We start from the raw sequence: 26,660 nt of genomic DNA on the forward strand, positions 1-26,660 counted from the left end.
TAAACCCAAATGAGTCGAGACGAAATCGACACCTTTTATGGCTTTGCCAGACTCATCGTAATTTGGTAATCATACGATTTTGAACGAGATTAATAGAATTCTCCTTCTGAGATAAAACAGTTAAGGAGAAAAAAACAAAATACCTATACGCATAATTTTACCACTTTTGCCGGGATTCCTGTGAAGATAACGGTAATCAATTAATTAAATGAATCGAAGAAAGTGCTTTTTTGTAAATCGTGTTTTTGTTCAATATCATAGGATTCAAATGAAATCATCTACATCATAACCCATGACCCAAAACATGTAGGGTATCTCACCTTGATCACACCAAACTTTAACTTTTCATCTAACGCATGGAAAAATTCTTAAAATGTAAAACTCGGAATCGATGCTACTTGGAAAAAAATATTCTCATAAAATTTAATTTTATGTATCCCCTTTTGTCCTCTTCTATTGCTCAATATTACATCCATCCCCGCTCACTGTTCTGTTTCCTATGATGGTGTCTCGCTGTATGGCTGTGAAGATGAACCTGATTGTATGTACGTGAATTTTCATTTTTTGCATAAAATACCATCCTTACCATGTAAAATAAATTTACCTCTTGCCGACGATTGCTGCGCGATGTGCTCAGTGCTCGTGGTCGATGATGTGAATGATGTTCGCGACGTTGAAGAATGATGATGTTCTTTAGGTATTCTCTATCGCTGCAACGAATATGGTGGATATTATTTCTACAAAGAAACTGTGTGCGAAACGCGTTCCACCGGTTCACTAGTGATTTGCTTTAGTATAAATTAATAATCTTTTGTTCGATCAATTGTTTTCCGAAACTATCTAATGGATCGCCCTCACTCAGTTCGCTGTTGTTTATCCGCCTTTACATTCCTTCTTATGTTTGTTTCGCAACGCTCTCATTTCGCCTAGCAGTTTGCTTTGCTTAGATTGGTTTTTTTGCTATTAGTTACTAAATATGTAAGCATTCTATGTTTCTTTCTTTATTTTTTAAATATAATTTATTCTCCTCTTTATATATTCTTAAATACAGTCAGTAACTTTGATACAGTTTTGAAGCTGCAGCAGTCCTTGTTTCTTCTTTTTGTTTTTTTTATGTTTTCTTGATTTTTTTCTAGCGCGAGTCACCTCTCACCCTTTTGCTCGCTTTATTTTTTTCTGTTTCTCGGTTATATTGATTAGTTACTAAAAATCACATTGGGTGTTATCGGACACTTGTATCATCCCCTCCTGGAGCTTTCGGCTCCCCGAACAGTTTAACAATTTGTTGTCGCTGTTGGCTTCTTTTGGTTACCTTCCCACTCCTTTTATACACCTCATTCCTTGACTAAATGTATATTGATATTATATCCGCGTTTTTTTTCTTTCGATTATCTAACTAGCGAAATTAATGCATTACCTAAAGTCCACATTCTTGCATCCGCCCGTCCCCGTTCAGACCGATGATCGCTTCTGTTCACATCATTATACGTTTATTACTCCCATCTACAAACAATAGGCAATAAAACGAAAACAATCTATTGAATCTTGAATAAAATGAACAATATTGTTAATAATAATAATCGTTAAATAAAGCAAGCACTTCTACTCACACATCTTTTCGCACGCTCTCTAACACTGTACAAAAAAACAACACTTTCTTTCAGAGCATTTGCAAAACCAAAAGCAGCAAGCGGCATGGTAATTCGCGTTATAAACCTATAAGAGTAAATTACCTTAGAAAACGTGGGAACTGAGACTGCTAAGACTGACAAATGTATACTCCGTCTTTTCCCCTAAGCTTTCCGAACGAACAAGTCTTCCCATTCCAACCAGATCAGCCAAAAAATAACATAATTACTAGTAACTCGATAAGCCAAAACTGTGTCCTATTTGTAATCTTGTGTACGTGTGTGTGTATATGTGAGAGTGGGTGGCCTCTTGTGTGTGATTATCGCTTCTCTTTTAAACATTCTACATATATATTTGCTCACTCACACAGCATTGCGCGCACATCTGCAGTGCATTTTTTTTTCAGTGTTAATGCTTGGCATTGTTTTTCTTGCAACTTCCTAACTGTTTGCAATTAGTTATTGTTTGATTTTTTTACCCTCCATTACATGTGTTATGACTTTTTGTTACTCGACTACTCCTACTATGACATAGATTCTTGTTGCTGCTCGATTTTAGTCTTGTGTGTATGTAACTTCTACATGCTCATTCATTCTTGCGTCTCTGTTCAACACAACGCACGCTGACATGCCCAACCCTCGCGAACGAAAACAGTTGAAGGAGTTGGAGTTGTGACAGTTGGATTATCCGTGCACGTGCTAGAGTTGTTTAGGATGTTCCCCTTGGTGTGTGTGGTGTGTTGAGCGGTTCCTCGTTGAAGCCGTGTCCAGCCACATGTTTTATTGTCCTCCCTCGTAATATTTGGCGCTTCCATTCGTTCCACAGATCACGTCCTCCCATGCTGTGGAGTAGAACAAATTGGAACAAAAATGAACCGAAGGTCCGAAAACATTTGATCGATAGATATAGAAGGTTATCGCCAGGTATTCCCGGCGAGCCATAGCGATTTGGCACACTTCTCTAAAGCCACAACTGCATCTTTAAGTTCAATTTCAACTAACTGCATCGGAAATTCTCTAGTAAGCACACACGATTACGTAGGATTTTTCAAAATAATGTTTCCATCTCTAGTTATTACGCCTGTGCCGGAAATAAGACCCTACCTGGAATACAATAATTTCACGTAATATTTACGTTAAAAATTACGTAAATTATAAGTTACGAACAAATCATATCGATGTTTATGGAAGGTTAATAATGTTGATGCATCGCATTATTCAGAACTTTGGCGAATATCACTGTTACAGTAACGACTATCACGTTACGTGATTTTTACGTTAAAAAAGAGTTAAAAGTTGCAAGACAAACTATTAACGGATTTGCAGTTCCGCGCATTTATTTGCTGTCTGTTATTATTTTTGCTATTTTAGCAACTATATCAAACAAACTAATATCAGATTTTGCTATTCAGTTATTCATATATTAATAGTAAAATTTGATATTATTTTGCTGTTTTCTTCTAACCGGGTTTGGCCTTTTCTCACACCGAGCTGCTTCAGGAGTGAGTTTATGACCATTGGTAGGTGACCGATTGATTAAGGACAAGCTTCCCGGAATCCATTCAATACGGAAGCAAAACTAAGTTTATTTTTTCAGGATTGCTGCGTCGCAGCATGCGTCAAATATGTAATATAAATGACAGTTGTGCGTTTCTTCCGTATCGAGAGGGTGCCCCAAAAACGCGAATAAAATTAGTGTTCTATTCCGGGAGTCAAGTCCTCAAATAAACTGCCGTGGGTACAGTTTCGGCCTAGAGCTTGTTGGGTAGCCCAGCTTCATATAGGTTACATACAAGTGGCACGCATCAGTGATTCGTATCTGCACGGATTCTTGCTTTGCGTATAAAGTGTTCATCGTATTCCTCGTTGATTGCATCACAGGCGATCCATCGACAAAACGAATCGAAAGTGATGATGACAGGGTAGCGATCACGCGAGCTTTGTTTTTTATTTATTTTTATTTTTATTTAGTTTTTATACACTTAGTTTGATTTGATTTCTTTGACTGAGGTTTGGTGATCCTTTCAGCGTAGTTTAACAATATTCTACGGTTAGAAATATTTTGGAATTTTAAACAATTTTATAAACATTAAACGAAAAATCACAAAAAAAAACCTTTACCATTAGATAGGGGGAAAGACGGCTTTGGCAGGTTTTGTTCTATTATTGGCAGGGGGGTTTTGTCGACCAAATTTAATGAAATTTTGACACAATATACTTTGATATGCAAAGAATGTTTAGGCCAAATTTGAGCATAATCAGTCATAAAAAAAAACCCTGACAATAATAGAACAAAACCTGCCAAAGCCGTCATTCCCACTAAATAGAAAAGATACACTTAATCAAATATCACAGAACAAACTAAAACATATTTTGCAATATGGGATTCAAGGAACAACTATTCCGAAATTTGGGCATTAGCCGTTGAAACCAGTCATCAATGAGGTCAACTCCAGCAATTCTGTGGAGAGCATCTGTAGGATAGAAGGGGTCGAGGTCCATCATCATTTTCAGTATACGGTTCTGCTTAGTTTGCAGCTTCTTGCGATGTGTTCTGGCACAATTGCACCACGCTGGAAAGCCATAAGTGATAGTAGGTCGTATGATGGCTTTATATAGCAGTACCTAGTTTGTTCGTAATGCTAAGACGGGATCGCCGACAGATCATTGAATACAAGGACCTCACGAGCTTATCGCATCTCTGAAGCGAATTATGTATGTTTGAGATGAATTTGAGTCTACAGTTCATAGTTAGACCTACATATTTTACGTCTTCAGACCACTCTACTTCGTGCTCACGAGTAAGAACTTTACGCCTTGGTAGGTGTCTGGCACTCATCCGGTTAGTGAAGAAAATTGCTTGGGTTTATTTTTTTTCATTTCTGGTGATTTCTGGTTCATTTCCAGCGCATTCTGAGCAGCTTGCAAGTGCGTTACGACTACTTTTGGGTCCGCGTCGGTAGGTATAAAAGCTGTGTTGTCTGCAAACAAGAAATAGTGCACTCCGTCGATCATCACAATGTCAGCTATGAAGATGTTATAGAGTGTTGGGCTCAATACAGATCCCTGTGGTACTCCATATGGGATGCTTTTCTTCTCAGAAAGGGTCCCATTAATGGAAACCTGGAAGCTACGATGTTTCAGGAAGGATTGTACTATTTTAATGAGATGAATTGGGAAACCTGTCTGAGCCATTTTATGGAGAATCGCATCTTGCCAAATGGAATCATATGCCTTCTCAACATCCAGCGATATCATTCCGGATGATTTCTTCATTTCAAACCCATTCTTAATCACTTAATTTCTTACCAGCAAAACGAAGTACATGGTCGCTGGCAATCAACGTGGGTTCATTAGTGGTGGTGGTAGCGAAATAGTGCTGGATGGTGAAAAATTTGAAGTGGTAGAAGAATTTGTGTATCTTGGAACATTAGTGACGTGCGATAATGATGTTACCCGCGAGGTGAAAAGGCGTATTGCAGCTGCAAATAGGGCTTATTACGGACTTCGTAACCAGCTTAAGTCCCGTAGTCTGCAAACGAAAACAAAACTCGCGCTGTATACTACTCTGATTCTTCCGGTGGTTTTATACGGGCATGAGACATGGACGTTAAAGGAGGCTGATCGGAGAGCTTTCGGAGTATTTGAGCATAAGGTGCTGCGTACAATACTCGTTGGTAAACAGGAGAACGGTATCTGGCGGCGCCGCATGAATAACGAATTGTACCAGGTGTATAAAGGGCTGGATATTATTACGCTTATGCAACACGGCATACTACGGTGGACTGGTCACGTTGTCCGTATGCCGGAAAAATGTCAAGCGAAGATAATATTTAGTAGAGAACCCGGAAGAGGCCGCAGGCTTCGTGGAAGGCCGCGTATACGATGGCTTTGCAGTTGAAGAGGACCTGAGGGCGCTCAATGTTCAGGGCGACTGGAAGCGATTGGCCCAGGATCGAGTCCAGTGGAGAAGGATACTCCATTCGGCGTAGGTTCATCGAAGAGCTGTAGCCCATCAAGTATCAAGTATCTTAATCACTTTAACAAGACGAAAAAGCTGGTGATTTGTCGAATGTCCTTGTTTAAATCCGAATTGTTGAATTGGAATTATTTGAGTTGACTGGAGGTGCCGTTCCATCCGGATAAGTTTGCTCATTGTCGGCAGCAAACTAATAGGCCTATAGTTTACTGGATTCGATGTGTCTTTCCCAGGCTTTGGAATGGCAGTGATGAGCGCATGTTTCCAATATTCAGGGAAATAACAGATACGTAGGCATGCAGAATATATCCGGGCTAACACTATTACCGACCTGCGAGGTAAGTGTTTTAGGAGCTGGTTGCCGATTTTGTCGAATCCCGGAGATTTTTTGTTTTTAAGGTTCTTTATCAGACGATGAACTTCTTTTGGTCTGACCAGGAACGAGTCAGACGTGTTAGGCGCTTCGTTGATCAAAGCTATCGAGTTTGTAACCTCTGCTATCGTCTCAGCATCGGATTCAAGGGTGTTGTCATGAGCGTTCGCAAAACTATCTGCTAGTAGGTTTGCCTTCATTTGAGGGGATGACACAATAAGCCCTTCGTTATGTAGAGGTGTGCTATATTTACAGTTTTTGCGAAGTGCTCTTGTTATTCTCCACATGTTGTTCTCTCCGGTCACCATTCTGTTGATAACACCGCCGAATTTTTGAAATCTAGTCTGAGCACATTCTTGGAGGATACGAGCATTCAGGGACACCACAATATTTTTTGTAGAGGGGATCTCTTGTTCGCATCCACTGCCGTCCACGTTGGTTCCGAAGGGTAATCAGATTTTGGTATTATGAGAGATTTCTGGTACATCATATGCTGGAATAGGCGTTTTAGGAACTGCAAGGTCTTCCGCTCTAAGAAGTGAGTCGGAGAAGAATTGTATGGCAGCATCAATTGCAGTCGTTCAGTTGCGTGATAATCGGGGCAGAGAGATCTACACAATCGTTTATAACTCGTTGGAATTTAGGCCAGTCTGCTCTGTTATAATTGTATACCGTATTGACAGCAGGAATAGGACTTCGTCTGGCAGCAATTTCAAAAGTGACAGGTAGATGATCGGAGGTCAGTTCGTTGGCCACCACTAGTATAGGCATGTCGATGAGGCTGTTGGATAAAACAAGATCTAGGGTTGAAGCTCGTGCTCTGCCAGTTGGATAGAATGTTGGAGCGGCCGGTGCGTGAACGAAATAAATATTGGCGGTGATAGCTTGGATGAGCTGAGTTCCGGCCTTGTTGCTTTGTAGCAATTCCACTGATGGTGCGTGCATTAAAATCACCCACCAGGAACGTTGGGATATCGTCCTGCAGGACGAGTCGTAGATCTTTGCGACAACATTGCCAATCTCTTCTTCGTTTTGAGCCACGGAAGCAAGCCGCAACAATCTTGATGAGACAACCATTGCTGATCACATTAATTCCAACCGACTCGATTAGTTCCAAGCAGACGTTTATTTGTTGAAATGCTAAAACCTTTCTCACTGTCAGCAAGACTCATCCGCCGCTTTCTGCATCTTCACGGTTTCTATCCATTCGAAGACAATGATAATTCGGATGGTGAAAGGAATTTGTAGGGCTCAGCCAAGTTTCTGTCACAGCAGCAACATCAATATTATGTCGGTTCAGAAATTCGAAATACTCCAGTTGTTTTGGAAAGACAGATCTACCATTCAATTTAGCATTTTGGTGGCGACGTGATCAGACATTGTAAATGTATTTGATCAATATCTCCGTTAGAGCTTAAAATTGTTCCTCCTGCACTCTCGAAGTCGTTGGAACAAATCACGTGCTAGGATATGGAATTCTGATAGAGATTAACGTAGACTCTGGATTGTTGTAATCTGGGGTTGATTGACTTTGAGTGCGAACGACGTCTGCGTAGAGTGGACGATTTGGTAAGTGACCCGACCTGTTACCCACTCGAGATGAACTCCCTGGAAACTGCTGATTATGTCCACCGGTCAGGTTTGTATCGCACCGACGTAGCTTGCCCGTATTATAGGTTCTACTCCTCGCCGCACGTTCTTCCATCTGCTTCAAATAGCCCTTCCTGATGGGGCTGCGAAATGGTGAGTTTACATCCGGGAAGGGGTCGCCCAACTTAGTTTTGGTGGTCACAAGTTCCAATATTCACGCTTCTACGAGTCGTCTGATGCTAATCGACCGCCAGTTAAGAGTCGCGTACTTAGTAGGTACCTAGTATAGCCTGGGCATTGTTGTTTTTCTAACATCAGCTAGAGTAAGGAAGTGCGTCCTATGTGGTCTGCCCATGGTGAGGTTTGACAGTGGACTTTGTTGAACTTCTATAAAAGCGGCATGTGTCCCCAAGCAGGCCCTATCAAAGCGACCGTGTGCCGCTCAAAGCGCACTAGCCTAGTCCTGGTGTTGGGTGGGACTTTAAACAAATTTGACCCGACTGATCGAGCGTCTGTCCACCAAGGAGGTGCGGCTCCAACAGCGTCTGTTCTGGCATCCAGCGGCTGAGTATGAAATGCTATTCCCCGGAAGCTATACCTAAGATGGCAGCCCCATCCCGGTGGATAGGAAACCTTGGGCCAACAACCTACTGTTCCCGAAACATCAATTTGTTCGAGAATCCGATAATGAAAAAATACGGACTGATTTTACGGCGACGACTCTTAGCGCGGAACAACGGACACGAATAGGAACATGGAACGTTTAACCATAGCCCAGCAGGGTAAATTGGCACAACTTGCCAATGAGGCACGCCGCATGAAGCTTGAGATCCTGGGATTGAGTGAAGTCCGTTGGCCAAACTTTGGAGAACACAGAACGCCATCGGGACAAGTTCTGCTATACTCTGGTTTACGAAGTGAACACGCTCCCCGGCATAGCGGAGCTGGCTTCCTACTAAGCGCTCAGACACACTCTGCGCTTATGAAGTGGGGACCTATAAGTGAAAGAATAATCGTTGCCAGATTTAGAACACGGGTCGAAACCTTACTATAATCCAATGTTATGCGCCAACCGATGCTGCCGATCTGCAAGACAAAGAGAACTTCTACAGTCAACTCAATGCCGTCGTAGATAGAATTCCGAAGAGTGATATCAAGATCTGTTTGGGCGACTTCAATGCGAAGATCGGATCCGACAACTCGAACCATGAGCGCATTATGGGACGCCATGGTCTCGGAGAAATGAGCGAAAACGGAGAGCTGTTCGCAGAATTTTGTGGTAATAACGACATGGTGATCGGGGGATCGCTCTTCCCTCATCGACCGGTTCACAAGGTCACGTGGGTCTCCCGTGACGGCTTTACAGAAAATCAAATCGACCACATCTGCATCAGCCGAAAATGGAAACGGAGCCTTCTTGATGTACGGAATAAACGTAGTGCCGATATCGCGTCTGATCATCACCTCCTCATCGGCGAAATACGCCTGCGCATTGCGCGGATTCGTCGGCAGGAGGAAAGAGTTGGACGACGATTCAACACACGCCGACTGGAAGATGCCACGGTGAAACGGTCCTTCGTTGAAGAACTGGAGACGCGTGCTGCAGATATTCCGGAAGGTGGCAGCGTGGAAGACCAATGGACCGCCATCAAGAATGCCTTCATCGCCACCAGCGAGAACAATCTGGGTGAACTACGCACCCAGAGAAAACAATGGATCACCGATGAGACCTGGAGGAAGATAGAGGAGCGAAGAGAAGCCAAAGCCGCGATAGAGCGATCGAAAACCAGAGGAGCCAAAGTCTTAGCGGCTCTTGAGAAGGAAGTAAAATGCTCATGTCGACGGGACAAGCGAGCGTGGGCAGACTCTCTGGCTGACGAAGGAGAGAGCCGCAGCAACCGGGGACATTCGCCTCCTCTACGATATCTCACGACGCTTAAGCGGGGCGAAGATTAATGCAACGATGCCTGTGAAAGACGCGAATGATCAGTTATTGACCGACCCAACTGACCAGCTGAAACGCTGGTTCGAGCATTTCGAACAACTTTTTCAAGTGCCAACCAGGCCATCACCACCTCGGCATGATCTGCCTAGGATCCGACGTATAACACGTGTCAATACCGAAGCTCCATCACTGCTAGAGATTCAAACAGCCATCCAAAGCATGAAATCGAAAAAAAGCCCCAGGGGTCGACCGCATATCAGCCGAGATGCTCAAAGCTGACCCCATGACATCCGCTCAACTACTGCATCGTTTATTTCGTAATATCTGGGACACCGCAACTTTCCCGGTCGACTGGATGCAAGGTATGAAGTGAAGGTGACCTGACTGTATGCGATAACTGGCGAGGCATTATGTTGCTGTGTACCGTTCTCAAAGTTCTATGCAAAATTATCCTAGCCCGGATTCAGGAGAAGATCGATGCGACTCTCCGGTGGCAGCAGGCCGGATTCCGTGCCGGAAGATCCTGTGTGGACCATATTGTCACGCTCCACATCATTCTGGAGCAGGTCAATGAATTCCAAGAGTCCCTTTACTTGGTATTCATTGACTACGAAAAAGCTTTCGACCGTCTCAATCACGATAATATGTGGGGCGCCCTAAGACGCAAGGGGTTCCTGAGAAAATCATCGGCCTCATCGAAGCACAGTACGACGCCTTTTCGTGTAGAGTGCTGCACAATGGGGTCCTGTCCGACCCTATCCGGGTCGTAGCTGGTGTGAGGCAAGGATGTATTCTATCACCGTTACTGTTCCTCATCGTAATCGATGAGATTCTGGTAGATGCGATTGACCGTGAACCAAACCGCGGGCTGTTATGGCAGCCTATAACCATGGAGCACCTAAACGACTTCGAATTGGCGGATGACGTTGCACTACTCGCGCAACGGCGCTCTGATATGCAGAGTAAGCTCAACGACCTTGCCGATCGCTCCTCCTCGGCAGGTTTAGTCATCAACGTCAACAAAACTAAATCGTTGGATGTAAACACGGTGACTCCTTCCAGTTTCACAGTAGCCGGGCAACCAGTGGAGAATGTTGAAAGCTTCCAATATCTTGGTAGCCAAATGGCGTCAGACGGCGGTACCAAGATCGACATAGGCGCACGGATCAAGAAAGCAAGGGCTGCCTTTGCGAGTTTAAGAAATATCTGGAAAAACAGGCAGATAAGTGAAGGCACCAAAATACGAATTTTCAACTCTAACGTGAAATCTGTGCTGTTATACGCTAGCGAAACATGGTGTGTATCAGTGGAGAACACTCAACGGCTGCAGGTGTTCATTAACAGATGCCTGCGGTAAATAATCCGGCCTGGTGGCCTCACAACTGGATCTCAAACAAGGAGCTCCATCGTCGTTGTCACCAGAGGCCGATAGCAACAGAAATTCGGGATCGGAAGTGGGGCTGGGTCGGCCACACTCTACGTAGGGGCGGAAACGAAATCTGTAAGCAAGCATTAGACTGGAACCCAGCGGGACATCGCAGCAGAGAGCAGACCCAGAGGCTCATGGCGGCGAAGCCTCAATAAAGAAATAAAAGAAATCGACCGAAATCTAACCTGGCAACAGGTTAAAGCGATAACCAGGCATCGCTCAGGATGGAGATCTTTCAAGTCGGCCCTTTGCACCACCGGAGTGTACAGGATCCATAAGATGGGGCAGCCACGGAAATTCGCCGAATGGTTGCCGCTACAGTTAGCACATTTGCTCCGAAATCGGTCTACTCGATCAGTGTCCTGAAAGTTTGCTTTCACCGGCAACTTACATTGAACTGTTTCATGCCTTTCTCCGCACTTGACGCACAGAGGGAGCATGTTACAATTAGTTTTACCGTGTCCATTCCGTTGGCACCGATGGCATTGAACGCCATCAGTCATATTTTGATGAAGTATCTCAAGCTGACCATATTGCTAAACAACGTCTTGTTTTTTCAGTTCGTTGAGCTTGACCTGCCCTTTTTTGAAGTGTAGCAGATACAAAACGTCATCTTCCACATCGTTTTTCTTCACGGAGAACACTTTAATTTCAATTCATACAATGATAAACCCGACAGAATTACCGGAGTGGCTTCGGGAAGCATATATGTGAAAAACTGAACTTCACCTTGTTTCAAAACGTCGACTGACCTTTGGAACTGTTCTTTATCTGCGACGATCAGCTGGACACCATTCTTAGTTAATTTCATGTTGTATTTATCCTGCGGATTTTTTTTTCGTCGTGAGCAGTTGACGCAGGTGTTTCGTACCTATCCCTGCTACTGTGATTGGGGGACATCGCATTTTAGAAGCTTTCGAGCGAGGCGAGTAGTTGATATCTACTTCGACATTGGGCACATTCTCGACATCTTGCGAGCAGCAGGGACTATGTCCAAGGGCTTGACGATCCCTCCCCAGGATGTGATGGGGTTTGACAGTGGGCCCTGTTAAACCTCTATAAAAAGCTGCATGTATCCGAAAGTATGCCCCACCAAAGCGACCGTGTGCCGCTCAAAGCGCACAAGCCCAAGGCCTGGTGTTAGGTGGGACGCTAAACAACCCTGACACGACGGCCTCCGTCGAGACAGGAGGTTTGCGCAGGCCCAATAAGCCGCCTGGAAAACCAATCATTACGAACAATATAAGAGATAATGCGACTCGATATAATCGGCAAAGACCTGAGCGACGAATACAGGATCACGATTGGAAGCTTGGAACATGGAACTGCAAGTCGCTAGGTTTCGCCAGGTTGCGACAGGATGATCTACGATGAATTACATCCCCGCAACTTCGACGACGTGGCGCTGCAGGAGATTTGCTGGACAGGACAGAAAGTGTGGAAGAAAGCGGGCATCAAGCAGCTACCTTCTACCAAAGATGTGGCACCACCAACGAGCTGGGAACCGGCTTCATAGTGCTGGGTAAGATGCGCCATCGTGTGATTGGGTGGCAGCCAATCAACGCAAAGATGTGCAAGCTGAGGATTAAAGGCCGTTTCTTCAACTATAGCATCATCAACGTGAACTACCCACACGAAAGGAGACCCGACGACGAGAAAGAAGCGTTCTACGCACAGCTGGAGCAGACATACGATGGATGCCCACTGCGGGACGTCAAAATCGTCATCGGTGGCATGAACGCACAGGTAGGAAGGGAGGAAATGTATAGACCGGTCATCGGACCGGATAGTCTGCACACCGTATCGAATGACAACGGCCAACGATGCATAAACTTCGCAGCCTCCCGAGGAATGGTAGTCCGAAGCACCTTCTTTCCCCGCAAAAATATCCACAAGGCCACATGGATCACCTAACCAAGAAACGGAAAACCATCAGAGACATCACGAACGTCCGCACTTACCGTAGTGCGAATATTGAATCCAACCACTACCTCGTTGCAGTATGCCTGCGCACAAAACTCTACACGTACAACACGCGTCGAAGTCGGACGCCGCGGCTTAACATTGGGCGGCTACAAGACGGTAGACTAGCCCAAGAATACGCGCAGCAGCTGGAAGTGGCACTCCCAACGGAAGAGCAGCTAGGCGCAGCGTCTCTTGAAGATGGCTGGAGAGATATTCGATCCGCCATTGGTAGCACCACAACCGCTGCACTTGGCGCGGTGTCCCCGGATCAGAGAAACTGGTATGGTATGGTAGACTGGTATGACGGCGAATGTGAGCTGTTAGTGGAAGAAAAGAAGGCAGCATGGGCGAGATTGCTGCAACACCGCACAAGGGCGAACGAGGCACGATATAAACCGGCGCGGATCAGACAAAACTCGATTTTCCGGAGGAAAAAGCGCCAGCAGGAAGATCGAGATCGAGGCACTGGCTAGAAGCGCTGCATTGGGTCATTACCAAGATTGATTACCAATTGAAGATTTTAACTGCGAGTTAGCTCAACAACGGATGATTGCTGCTATTACGAAAACGTAGCCGTGACCCCGGATGTTAGCAGACTCGGAAGTTATGACATTATTATTCGCCTGAATTATCGTTTTTCAGTGTTTTTGATCAATGAGTGTTAGTATGGACTATGGACACAACTATCATATATAATGTAAGTTATGCCTTGCAAAAGTTGAAACTGTGCAAAGGAAGTTCTCGATTTTTCTCTAGAAATGCATTATTCTTTAGTTAAAATGAATTTATGATCTTACCTAGACTTCCAAATTTTCGAGGCACACATCAATATGCAAATAATCATCATTCTTAACTTTAAGTTTGAATACTCACCCATTCCGACGAAGTTCACGATCTTGTCGTGATTGTGATTGGTCTGGAGTTGCTCCGGTGCAATAAATCTCAGATTGATCTCCTTAATTTTCTCCCGCACCTGAGGTTGCACAGTGTTTTGCTGCTGTTGAACCGCTTGCTGTCCTTGAGGCTTCGGTTCCTGCTGAAGCGACGTAGACGAGCAGCTGTTGAGGCTGCTACTGCTGCCACCACTACTGGCTAACGTTTGGTTGTTGAGACTAGTATGGATATTGCTGTCGTTGCTGCTGCTACCGCTGACGCCAGCGACAACGGCAGAACTCGCATTGCAACTACTGGAAGTGGCTGTCGCGTTCATTGCAGCAGCTGGTGGTGGTCCAGATGGCAGGATTACTGGTTGTACAGCTTGTATCGCCGCCGGGACCACTACCGGTGGCAGAGGCGGAGGTGGAACACTCATAATTGCCGGTGTGTTAGTGGCGGTGTCCTGTTTGGCTGCGACGACTGGAAGCGCTGGCGGAGGCTGTTGTTGTATATGGGCCGTAATCACCGGTGGCGGCAGATTGTAGTGGCTCGGACCGGCCGGGCGAGACTGACGAGACGATTGCTGCTGAGCGGCCAGTACATGGGGTGGAGGAAGTTGTGGTGGCGGCTGAGTGTACATCGCCGGTACCATCGGTGGTGGCGGTGGTTGATGATATTTGTGCTCGATGCTGTCTCGATAGAGTATCTGAAAATGTATTAAATTTATAATAGTGTCAAACAATCCCGTTATAGGAATTATGTTTGCTTACCAGGGTCAGTAAGTGAAGCAGCTCGTATGATTCCAGTTGTGGTTGAGAGGGCTGATTGTGGTAGTGATGGTGGAGTGGTTTGTGTTGTGACGAGTTGGAAGAGGTTGGTGATGCGGTCGAAGTGGACGATTGTTGCAACGAGCTGTAACCGAGATCGGTGGATTGCGCCGAAGTGTTGCTCGTTGGCGAAGGAACATTGTCGGTGTGATGCTGAGAAGGCTTCTGCTGGTGATGGTGGTATGACTGGTGCTGCGATGACGACTGTTGGTCAAGCATGCTCACTTCATCTTCCTGGAAGTCGCCCAAAGAGCAGCTCTTGAGTCAATATCGAAACCGAAAGTAAACTCGTGACTTGAGTTGGACTCATTGTGGTCATTCATTATTATCACGGCTGGGCGATGATTCATGTTGGCAGTTATAGTAGCTGCAGAATTAAGACCCGCAGTGTTCATATTACAAACGGAATTATGACTGATCGTGGAGGACATTTTTTCCTTCTTGCTTCGCTTGGAGGAAACTGCATTGGACGTAACAGAGGAAGAAAAACTCGTGCTATTAGTACTGTTTTTAGGAGTGCTCTGTGTGGGCTGCTGGGGATTCAAGCCGCCATTGGGACTTCGGCTCAGCATGCCATTATTCTGGAGGAAGTCCGCTGAGAGCACATTATCGATGTTCTCAATTAGTAGTGGATTATTGTTGTTAATGGTGTCCAGAGAAGATTGGATCGCCACAACATTCCGGGCATTGTTGATCGTTTCCACTTCACTGGGAGATATCGACGGAGCAGTAGGAGCAGCAGTGACGGCGGTAGTTGTTGTCGTGAGTGAATCTTTCTTTTTCGATTTTTTGGCACCGGTCACATTACTGGCGATAGGGTTACCAGAGATAACCGTCGTAGTTGCCATCAGCGCATTAGTAGGCTGCAGGGAGCGCGTTTTTGCTGGAACTGTCCGGCATTGACCACAGGGCTCACCTTACCCGTGGAGGAAGTTTTCCGGTTCTTGAAGGCTGTTACTATTCGCAGTAACAGTGGGAGCCGCTTTTGCCAGTTTGACAGTCTTCTCCAGTGCAGGGTAATGTTCATTGGAGTAGTAAATATCGTTCGTGTCAACACTTTTCGATTTGTGTAACGCTAATTTAGAACTGCTGCTGTTGTTGTTGCTATTATTACTATTTACACTATGTTCACTGTTAACGCTACTAACTAATTTTCCACTGGCTGCCGTTGCCAATCGCTGCTGTTGCTGTAACCTGTTAGATGAATCATCCTCTTCCACCGCCGCTTTGGTAGTAGATATCAGCAGACTTTGAGAGTAAGTCGCTTTATTATTATTTACCTACATTATTACTACTAACACTATTAACACTACTATTCACATACTGATGCTGTTGATATTGCTGCTGATTCGGCGGTTGCGACTGCTGCTGAGGTTGCTGCAATGAAGACGATTCTGGGACTAGTTCGGGAAACGCGGAGGGCGACTTAAGTGCTTGGGCGAGATCTTCATCGGTGGCCATTTGAACTCGTGGCCATTTTTCGACACTGGAGCTGTCCAACGGTGACGTGCTACTATTGGATACTGCTCCAATGAGATTGTTATTGATTCGATCGGCGTTTGGGATTCGAGCGATGTCGGCGTATGATTGAGGAACTCCGACGGACTGCCGACTAACACCGGTTTGATGAGGCTGTTGCTGCTTCCGCGTTGGTTCGATAGGGAGCGATTGCACAGAAGTCTGCCATCACTTGAATCCAGACTTTTCAGATGGTGGAACCGATGACGTCGATTTCCTTCTAGAGACGTCATTACTGATAGTCAAAGAGTTCATATAAACATCTCGATCGTTTGTGAAAGTATTGCTGGTCTGGTATTTTCCGCTAATATTCGAATTCCGGATCGTTGAGCTTCCCAGATTATAACTTTGGCTAGCCGTTAGATGGCGTCTATTGTTGGCATTTGGAGCCACATTCGAATAGCCAACAGTAGCAGTAGAAATCGGATCTTCTGTGAACAAACTATGAGACTTTTCTTCATTTTCTTTTCTTGGTTACTACATGGAACTCTGCTGTCTCCGCTCCACTCCCGCACTGATTGCTGACAACGACTCTACGGACATTCGTAATGAGTCAGCGCTTCTTACCAGCATTAAAAATAGGCGTCAACAATTCTGCACTATCTTTGGACTCTTTTCTGCTTTCCTTTTTCGTAGGTTTTTCTTCTAATTTCTCCACGCTTTGTAGATTCTGATTTTGGCTATCTTCCAGATAGCTAAGCTCTTCCGTTCCCCACGACCTGCGCTCTCCACGTTTCCCACCGGTGACTGATGTTTCCTTTGACGAATGTGATGACGTCGTCGAGGAAGCAGACGACACCGAAGATGTAAACTACTACTCACATTGTTTTGAGCCTTTTATTGCCTTTACCGCTTCTCAGCGTCACAGCTGATTCTGCATCCTGCGATTTCTGCACCGCTATTTGCTGTTGTTGTTCTCAACATGATTTTCTGAGTATTCTGTTCATCCTCGGCCTGCTGTTTCTTTCTGCTACAACTACTCAGCTCTTCCAACGAATTGCTTTTCTTCAATTTGGCTTTCTCTTTCTTCTTTTCATTTTCTTTTCGGCACCTTTTCTTCGAAACTCCATTTTCTACACTTGCACTACCGACCTTCACTATGGTGCCATTCTTCGGATTTGATCCACTTCCACCACTTCCTATTACCATTGTCCTTTTGTTTGTCCTTGTTTTCAATATAACAAACCAACGATTCTATATCGTGATCCTTGCCACGGTATCAAGCAATCTTTTCCGGTATAACCAATACTGTGTTGCGATCTGATTTTGGCTTCCGCTTCTTGCCCCCTCCGATCCCACCACCGAAGTACTATTTCCACTTCCAGCCAATCCGGTTCCCACTATCGCAGTCGATGATGACGATCCCAAACCGCTGTTGAGCTGCTGAACCGAGTTTCCATTCTCGTCAAGACATTTATGCTGCAAAATAATATTCAGACGTTAGAAACCGATCACCCAATCAAGGTCAGTTCAAAACACACACCCTTACCTGTGACATAATCTGTCCAATACCTTGCGTGGCGATGTATTTGGTATTGCTGGAGGTCATCATCACCCGGCTTTGGTCGGCTTTTGATGCTATCACTGGACATAACCTTGACCGCATGGTACTTCGTACCGTGTTGGATCGGCGTAATTTCCACACTTCTGTTGCTCTCCAACAGTGGTAGAGAGACTGTCTTGTCAACATGATGAACCGAGGAAGGCCGCACCGTCGATGATGGTTCACCGATTTCCAGATTGACATGACTAGTGTAGCTGGCTGCAGGATGACGAGGTATTTTCTTCATCGCACTGCAACCAGTCCCGGCTGCACCAGTTGTACTGCTGCCACCGCTGGTTGTTGTGCTACTGCCGTACAGATCGCCGCCACCTCCGTCAAAGTCGTCCAGACCAGAGTCGTATAAGGTCTTCAACGGTCAAAACGACAATAAATAAAACATAACTAGAACATTATGAAATAGTAATACAAACCTGTTGCAACGCATCATCAGCCAACAGAGAACGAGTTTCTTCAGATTCCAGCTCCCCCATATCGATTACGGTGTGTCCCGAACCGACACCCGTTCCGCAGCCATCGATTAGCTGAGATTCGGTATTCTTCATGCCGCCGCACATTCCAGTGCTACCAGCAATATCGGCTACGGCACTAATCAGTTCTGCTGCACCGGCGGCACTGGTAATTAACGGTGCCGTCAGTACCATTGTGCCGTAGTCGCTCTTAGAGCCTCCGTCTCGCTTCTTGAACTTGGTTATCGTTCCGGTGGTATGATGATGACCAACATCATTGAAAAAAGAACATTCCACGTTTACGTTGCTGGGCAAACTGCCACCCTCCCACTGCCGGGACGAAACCGAGCTGGTCGTTCGCTTCTGGCGAGGATTGGTTGCCCGATCGCCTCCGCCGGGGCCCACACTGGTGGCACCGGAGCTACCCCCCTGACACCGCCGCCAGTTCTGCGAAAACGGTGCACTACGATTGCCGCAGTCGGGCGTAAAGGAAAAGTCCGAGTAATATTCCTGAAGGCTGGCTTCCGGGAGATCCTGCAGAGAGCCACCCTGGGTGGGTCGACCCGAGGCACGTTTCGTTTGGACCGCGCGGCTCGTAAAGGGAAAGTTTTGTTCCTTGTCTTCCATCTCGGCAAAGCTGAGAAGTTCCTGTGTGGTTGGGAAGGAAGATGACAAACGATTAGAAAGAATATGTTTTTATCTACGCAATGGGCGGCTTAATAAAATGTGGAAAACTTTTTTGTTGAATCGGTGCAAAAGAAGCGTGAAGGTTAGTGGAATGCCTTTACAAGTATTTGCCCCTATGTCGTTCGGATGCATCGATGCAATCTCGGTTGTCTTTTGTGATTTTTCTTCTACAGGCGTTTTTTATCTCAGATTTATTTGACAGATTTTGGGATTTTCCTTGATGAACTGTAATTAATTGAGATTAATCAAATATTTTCCCACACATTGTGTAAAGTGTGACATGCGAAATCAGAGATGAGTGTGAGAAGTAAAAAATAAGAAGTGAGAGGCAAGGAATGAGAAAGAAGGAAGAAAGTATAGAAAAAAGAATGAAGAAAGTAATAAGCGAAAAGGAGGAATAACAGAAAAGCGAAGAAAGGAGAATAAATTAGAGAGAAAACAGAAGAAGGAGGATGCGGCGCGGTGGCACTTGATGTCGTCGTCGGTCTTCGTTGCGCATACGTAGTTCGTTTTCGTCTCGAGCGTATCAAACCCCGCCCGTGCCGGTTGGCGGCGCGTGCGACAAACGATGGAGCTGGCTACGGGCCACTCCTACCGCATAGGGACCCAGGGGGGCGATAAAGGCACAATATCGAATCGGATCGATGGAGAATAAACCCAAGTACAGTAAGTGGGACCTCTACTGATCCTGCGTATGCAGGAAGTAAATGATCCACTTCCGACAACTCCTTTCACACTGTAGCGTTCCGTGTTATCTTTTGCTGGGGAACAATAGAAAGCGCCAAAAGGATGCTAGAGGTGCAACATACGTGCTTACGTAAGAAACCGTGGCCAATACGAGTACCTTTCGTCGGGCATCCGCAACTTAATTCGGTTAAGTCCGTGGTATCAAACGTCGACGTCATCTCCCTACCCGACGATTACCTCCACCATCCACCATCTTGACGCTGTCCGATACCTTTATTTCGTGTTACGTGCGAAGTGAGAAGTGAGAAATTAATAGTGAGAAGCGAAAAGTTAAAAGTGAGAAGTAAGAAATACGAAGTGAAAAGAGAGAAGCGAGAAACGAGAAGCGAGAAGTGCGAAATATGGAGGGAATGAACAAAAATTGAGTAGTGGGAAGTGAGAAATGAGAGGTGAGAAGCGTAAAGCTAGAAGTGAGAAATTCAAAGTGAGTAGTGAGATATAAGAAGCTATAAATGAGAAGTGGGAAGTGAAAAATTCGAAATTCCAAGTGAGAAGTGAGATGTGCGAAGTTAGAAGTGAGATGTGCGAAGTGAGAAATTAGATAGAGTAGTGAGAAGTGAGATATAGTAGTGAGAAGTGAGATAGAGTAGTTAGAAGTGAGTTTTGAGAATAGGAAGGTGAGAAGCGAGATGTGCGAATAGAAAAGTAAGAAGTATATAAGTAGCGAGAAGTAAAAAATGAGTAGTGAGAAGGGAGTAGTAAGAAGTGAGAAGTGAGGACCAAGGATCGAGATTCTTTCGTTTCCCTTTTTTTTCTTCTTCCTTCTTTTTTATCTTATTCCTTCTTTTGTCTTCCTTCATGCATGCATGCCAGAAAACCAAACTATAGTCGCTAACGAAGTTGGATTTTCCTCACAATCCATACGTCAAAGTGAGTAGTGAGATATAAGAAGCTATAAATGAGAAGTGGGAAGTGAAAAATTCGAAATTCCAAGTGAGAAGTGAGATGTGCGAAGTTAGAAATTAGATAGAGTAGTGAGAAGTGAGATATAGTAGTGAGAAGTGAGATAGAGGCAAATGCTGGGTAAAGCGTACCATTGGTACTTCGCGTACCTGAAGGAATAAAATAGACCCCATCTCGCGGTCCTTAGCCTCTTACCAGCAACTCCTATCCCTACCTCCCCGCGGTGCTGGCCGGGATACGAGCAACCTTAGGGAAGATCGGGTAACCAACCCCAGTGGGAACTATGGTCGTATGCTGACAGGGAAGAGTTTGCTCCTCTCGGAGGTGCAAATCTTATTGACGTCTGTTCTCCATGTCAGGATCGGCTCACAACAGCGTCTGTTCTCCATGTTAGGGCGGCTGATCATCGTCCGAGTGCCAGCGAGGGACTCTAAAAGTGAAACTGTGCACCATGGTCCACCGGAAATAAGGAGGAATGGTCCTCCGGAAATTTGGGGGTTTGGTGTCAGGCCCTGCAAGCCAGCCTTTAAAAAATCTTAAGCAACGAACAATCAACAAGAGAGTACGGACCGGAACCATCGGCGAAGACCACTGCGACGAAAAGGGACTAGCGATTGGAAACTCAGTTCGTGGAACTGCAAATCTCTCAACTTCATCGGGAGCACACGCATACTCGCCGATGTGCTCAAGGACCGTGGATTCGGCATCGTAGCGCTGCAGGAGGTTTGTTGGAAGGGATCAATGGTGCGAACGTTTAGAGGTAATCATACCATCTACCAGAGCTGCGGCAGCTTTCATAGTGATGGGCGATATGCGAAGGCGCGTGATCGGGTGGTGGCCGATCAATGAAAGAATGTGCAGGTTGAGGATCAAAGGCCGGTTCTTCAACTTCCAGCATAATCAACGTCCATAGCCCACACTCCGGGAAGCACTGATGATGATAAGGACGCATTCTACGCGCAGCTGGAACGTGAGTACGACAGCTGCCCAAGCCACGACGTCAAAATCATCATAGGAGACTTGAACGCTCAGGTTGGCCAAGAGGAGGAGTCTAGACCGACTATTGGAAAGTTCAGCGCTCACCGGCTGACGAACGAAAACGGCCTACGACCAATTGATTTCACCGCCTCCAAGAATATGACCATTCGCAGCACCTGCTTCAACACAGCCTCCCGTATCGGTGCACCTGGAGATCACCACTGCAGACAGAATCACAAATCGACCACGTTTTGATTGATGGACGGCACTTCTCCGACATTATCGACGTCAGGACATATCGTGGCGCTAACATCGACTCTGACCACTATCTGGTGATGGTTAAACTGCGCCCAAAACTATCCGTCATCAACAATGTTTCCGGTACCGACGACCACGCCGCAGTAGCCGCGACCTAGAAGCGACATTGAAGCAGCCTGATGTCGCCACTGCATCACGCGCAGCATCCTCCGAGGCAGCGTTGCCCGGAAGAGGAGTGATTGAGCTCGATGGGAGGGCCCCTCTTTGAGGAGACTGCTGGAGATACAGTCAAAGCAGCCATTAACTGACGCAGCGGAGAGAACAACGCGTCAGGGTATATGGGTCAGAAGTCGACGGAACGATTGGTTCGACGAAGAGTGCAGACTGGAATTCTGGAGAGAAGAGGACGCAGGCGCGGGCGGTCGCGCTGCAACCAAAATGCAACCGGCAGAACGTGGGGCACGTTATAAGACGGAAGCTGGAGACAACAGACCCGCCTTTTTCAGGAGAAGAAACGCACGCCTGGAAGAAGCAGGAGTGCGAGGAGATGGAACAGCTGTGCCGTTCTCCAAGATACACGCAAGTTCTATCAGAAGCTGGCAACGCATCCCGCAAAAGGCTTCGTGCCGCGAGCCGAAATGTGCCGGGATAAGGATGGGGAGCATCTTGACGGACGAACGATGTGGTGATCGAAAGAATTGGAAGCAGCACTACGAGGAACATCTGAATGGCGCTGAGAGTACAGGCAGTGAAAGTCAAGGCAGCGGAGGGAGATGACTGCGTCCAGTTCGGCGGACGATATGGAAGCCAGCCAGCCCCACCTTGAGGAAGTTAAGGATGCCATTCAACAGCTAAAGACCAATAAAGCAGCTGGTAAGGAATTGGTATCGGAGCTGACTCATCAAAGATGGGCCCGGAAAAAGCTGGCCACTTGCCTGCACTGCAAACTGATAATCAGAATCTGGGAAACCGAACAGCTACCGGAGGAGTGGAAGGAAGGGGTTATATGCCCCATCTACAAAGAAGAGGCGACAAACTGGAGTGCGCTGAGAACTTTCGACGCGATCACTGCATCCTTAATGCTGCCTACAAAGTGATATCCCAGATCATCTTCCGTCGTCTGTCACCATTAGTGCGGAAATGAGTTCGTTAGGGAAGTTATCAAGCCACGGCTTCGTTGACGGCCGCTCGACAACGGACAGGAATGCTTTACTGTACAGCAAATCCTTCAAAAATGCCGTGAATACCAGGTCCCAACGCACTTTCCATCTGTTCTGTTGATTTCAAAGGCGGCATACGACAGTATAGACCGCGTACAGCTATGGAAAATTATATGGACGAGAACAGATTTCCTGCAGAAGCTTACCAGACTATTGATCAAAGCAACGGTGGATGGTGTGCAAAACTGTATGTGAAGATTTCGGGTGAACACTCCAGTTCGTTCGAATCCAGCGCCGGGGACCTGAGACAAGGTGATGGACTTTTCGTGCCTGTTGTTCAACATTGCGCTTCTGAAAGGTTAATCATGCGGAGGAAGCCGGGTGCGCAACAGCCGGGTACGATTTTCAATAGATCCAGTCAATTTATTTGCTTCGCGGATGACGCATGGACATTGTCGGCCCGAACATTTGCAAAAGAGTGTAGCAGAACTGCTTTACACCCGCCTGAAACGTGACAGCAACAAAAGTTGGACTGGTGGTGGAATGCGTCAAAGACAAAGTACATGTGCTTGTGTGGGCGGAACCGAGCGCGACAGGGCCCGCCTGGGAAGCAGTGTTTACGATAGACGAGGGATACCTTCGAGGTGGTCCCGAGGAATTCGTCTACCTCGGATCCTTGCTATAACGGCTGACAACAACGTTGGCAAAGCGTGAAATACGAAGAGCGCATCATCAGGTGGAAGTCAGCGGCCTACTACGGGCTCCAGAAGAAGAAACTGCGGTCGAAAAAGATTCGCCACCACGCACCAAATGTATCATGTACAAGACCTTACTAAGACCGGATTTGTCCTCTACGGACATGAAACATGGACAATGCTCGAGGAAGGACTTGCAAGCACTCAGGAGTATTCGTTTTGGAGACGGGTGCTTAGGACCATCTTTGGCGGTGTGCAGAAGAAGACGGTGTGTGGCGGCGAAGAATGAACCATGTGAAGCTCGCCCAGCTCTACGGCGAACCCAGTATCCAGAAAGGTAGCTAAAGCCAGGAGAAGGGTACGATGGGCAGGACATGTTGCCGAAGAAGTGCCGGACAGCAACCCTGCAAAGATGGTGTTCGCTTCCGATCCAGCAGGTACGAAGACGGCGTGGAGCGCAGCGAGCAGAGATGGAGCAGACCAGGTTGCCAGGAACGACTTGGCGAGCGTGGGGCGTATCCGAGGATGGAGAGATGCGGCTGCTCGAACCGTGTATTGTGGCGTCAAATTGTTGATTCAGTGTTATCTGTTTAGATGTTAACTAAATAAATGAAAAGAAAATGAATGAGATAGAGGTAGTTAGAAGTGAGTTTTGAGAATAGGAAGAGGTGAGAAGCAGAGATGTGCGAATAGAAAAGTAAGAAGTATATAAATGGCGAAATTAAAAAATGAGTGAGTAGGGAAAGGGGTAGTAAGAAGTGAGAGGCGGGGACCAAGGATCAGAGAAAGTTTTCGTTTCCCTTTTTTTCTTCTTCATTCTTTTTTTCTTATTCCTTCTTTTGTCTTCCTTCATGCATGCATGCAAGAAAACCAAACTATGGCCGCTAACGAAGTTGGTTTTTCTCTGATCCCTTTTGTCAAAGTGAGTAGGTAAAGGATAAGCCTCGTGAGAAGTGGGAATTGAAAAATTCAAAATTTACAGAGTAAGGAAGTGAGATGTGCAGAAATTAGAAGTGAGAAATTAGATAGAGTAGTAGAAGTGAGATATAGTGGTGAGAAGTGAGATGGGAAGTAGTTAGAAGTGAGTTTTGAGAATAGGAAGACAGAGAGAGAGATGTGCAGAATAGAAAAGTAAGAAGTATGCAAGTAGCGAGAAGTAAAAATAGGTAGTGAGAAGGAGGTAGTAAGAAGTGAGGGGAAGTGAGGGATGGGATCAGAGATTCTTTCGTTTCCTTTTTCTTCTTCCTTCTTTGCTCTTATTCCTTCTTTTGTCTTTCTTCATGCATGCATGCCAGAAAATATTATAGCCGCTAACGAATTAGGTTTTCCTGACAATAATCCATACGTTAAACCTAACTTCGGAAATGGTGTGCATATTTCATTTGGTGAAATTACGCTATACGGCGCACTACTTCCGAGTGGGTTTAACGTATGGGTTTAATGATAAAATCAATATCGTTAGTAGCTATAATTGGTTTTTCTACTGAATTGATAATAGAATCAGCTTAATCGCCAGCGCTAACTTTTGCTTCGTCTCATCACTTCTCTTTATCTATGTCGTCAGCCTAAAAAAATGTGTGTGTGTTGTAACACAGTTGTATGTACCGACAGAGGTAGGAAAAGAAGAATGAAGATGGCATCAAAAAAATCCTCTCAAACAAACTCAAACCTAAGACGTTTCGAGGAGGAGTAATTGGGAATTCCATCGAAGATTGTAGAGAAATTATTCCGAAAATAAAATCAATAGTAGAATTTTTGGAAGAATTCCTAAATTAATTCCTAAAGAAATCCTGAAAGAATTTCGGTGGAAACTTCAAGATTTCCCACTGGACAAATTTCGAAAATTCCTCGGGGAATTCTTCCAGGAGTTCATAAACAGATCTAAGAATTCCTCCAGGATTTCCTCAAGGGTTATTCAGGTGGTTCTATCAGCAGTTCCTGCAGGGCTCTCTGGAAATTCTGGGAATTTTCTTTAGAATTTCCTCCAGGGGTATACAACAATTCACCAGAAGCTCGTCGAGGAATTCTCAGGGAGGTCCTCTGATGATGATGATGGTCCTGCTACATACCCTACAAAGGTTTCAATAGACCCGAGATTAAGATGAATTTCTCCAAGATTTTTTCTGAGAAGTCTTCTGGTAGATTCACTGGCAGTTCATAAGAGGTTCGTTTAAGAATTCTCCCAGGAGTTTCTTCAGAAATTCCTCCAGGTGTTCCTGATAAACTCTTCCAGGAGATCATTCAGGCTTTTTCAGGAAATCATTGGGCTTTCTTCAGAAAATCAGCTGGAAATTCCTCCCGAAGTTCTTCCGATATAGTTTTCTGGGAGTTCGCAGGAGGTCCTCTAGGAATTTTTCCAGGAGTTTCTCCTGAAATTCCTCAGGGAGTTCTTATGAAGAGGGCTCCTCCGGCAGTTCCACGTGATCCACTAGCCAGTTTTATGCGCATTTGAGGAAGGAACTTTCGGGTAATTTCCGGAGGAAGAACTGCCGGAGGAACTTCTAATTTATGGTATTGAAAGGACTACAAGAAGAATTTCCGGGAGGAAATCCTGGAAGAACTCTCGTAAGAACTTCTGGATGAACTTCCGTAAGAGTTCCCAGGAGAAACTCTTGGAAGAATTCTTAAAGGACCTCCCGGAGGAGCTCCCAGAGAAATGTTCAGAGGAACTGGAAGGAATTTGTAGATCAGTTCCCAAAGAAACTTGTCCTTAAGACGAGTTGGCACAATCCCATTAAGATTCCACCATGGTAATATCTCTTGACAGATACGTATTTCACGACCTCAAGAGTAAGGCCTCAGCAGTAAGGCGTGTCTCGTACTTGACTCTGACTTGATGACTCAAGTCGAGCCAATTACGAGACACGGGCGACTGACCTTACTGTTGAGGTCGAGCTCCTCTGTCAAGGCCGAACAAATGGTCAATGGAACTCATCTTATGACTAAATCTTGACATTCCACTAAAAAGCTCAAAATAATTTTCTTCCCAAAGAAAGCCTAAATAGATTCCTGAAAGAAAGTCTAGATGAATTTCCGGAGGAACTGCAAATGGAACTCCCAGAGAGAGAAATTTCGGAGGAACAGCCGATGGA

At 45.6% G+C, this 26,660-nt stretch overlaps 1 pseudogene; it reads right to left on the bottom strand.

The window, feature by feature from the left end:
- Positions 1 to 1,468: 1,468 nt before the first annotated feature.
- LOC134204586 (myb-like protein U) lies at positions 1,469 to 18,788 on the bottom strand (annotated as a pseudogene).
- Between the last annotated feature and the right edge of the window lie 7,872 nt (positions 18,789 to 26,660).

Source organism: Armigeres subalbatus, unplaced genomic scaffold (genome assembly GCF_024139115.2).
Source record: "Armigeres subalbatus isolate Guangzhou_Male unplaced genomic scaffold, GZ_Asu_2 Contig729, whole genome shotgun sequence".
Taxonomy (NCBI): Eukaryota; Metazoa; Arthropoda; class Insecta; order Diptera; family Culicidae; genus Armigeres; species Armigeres subalbatus.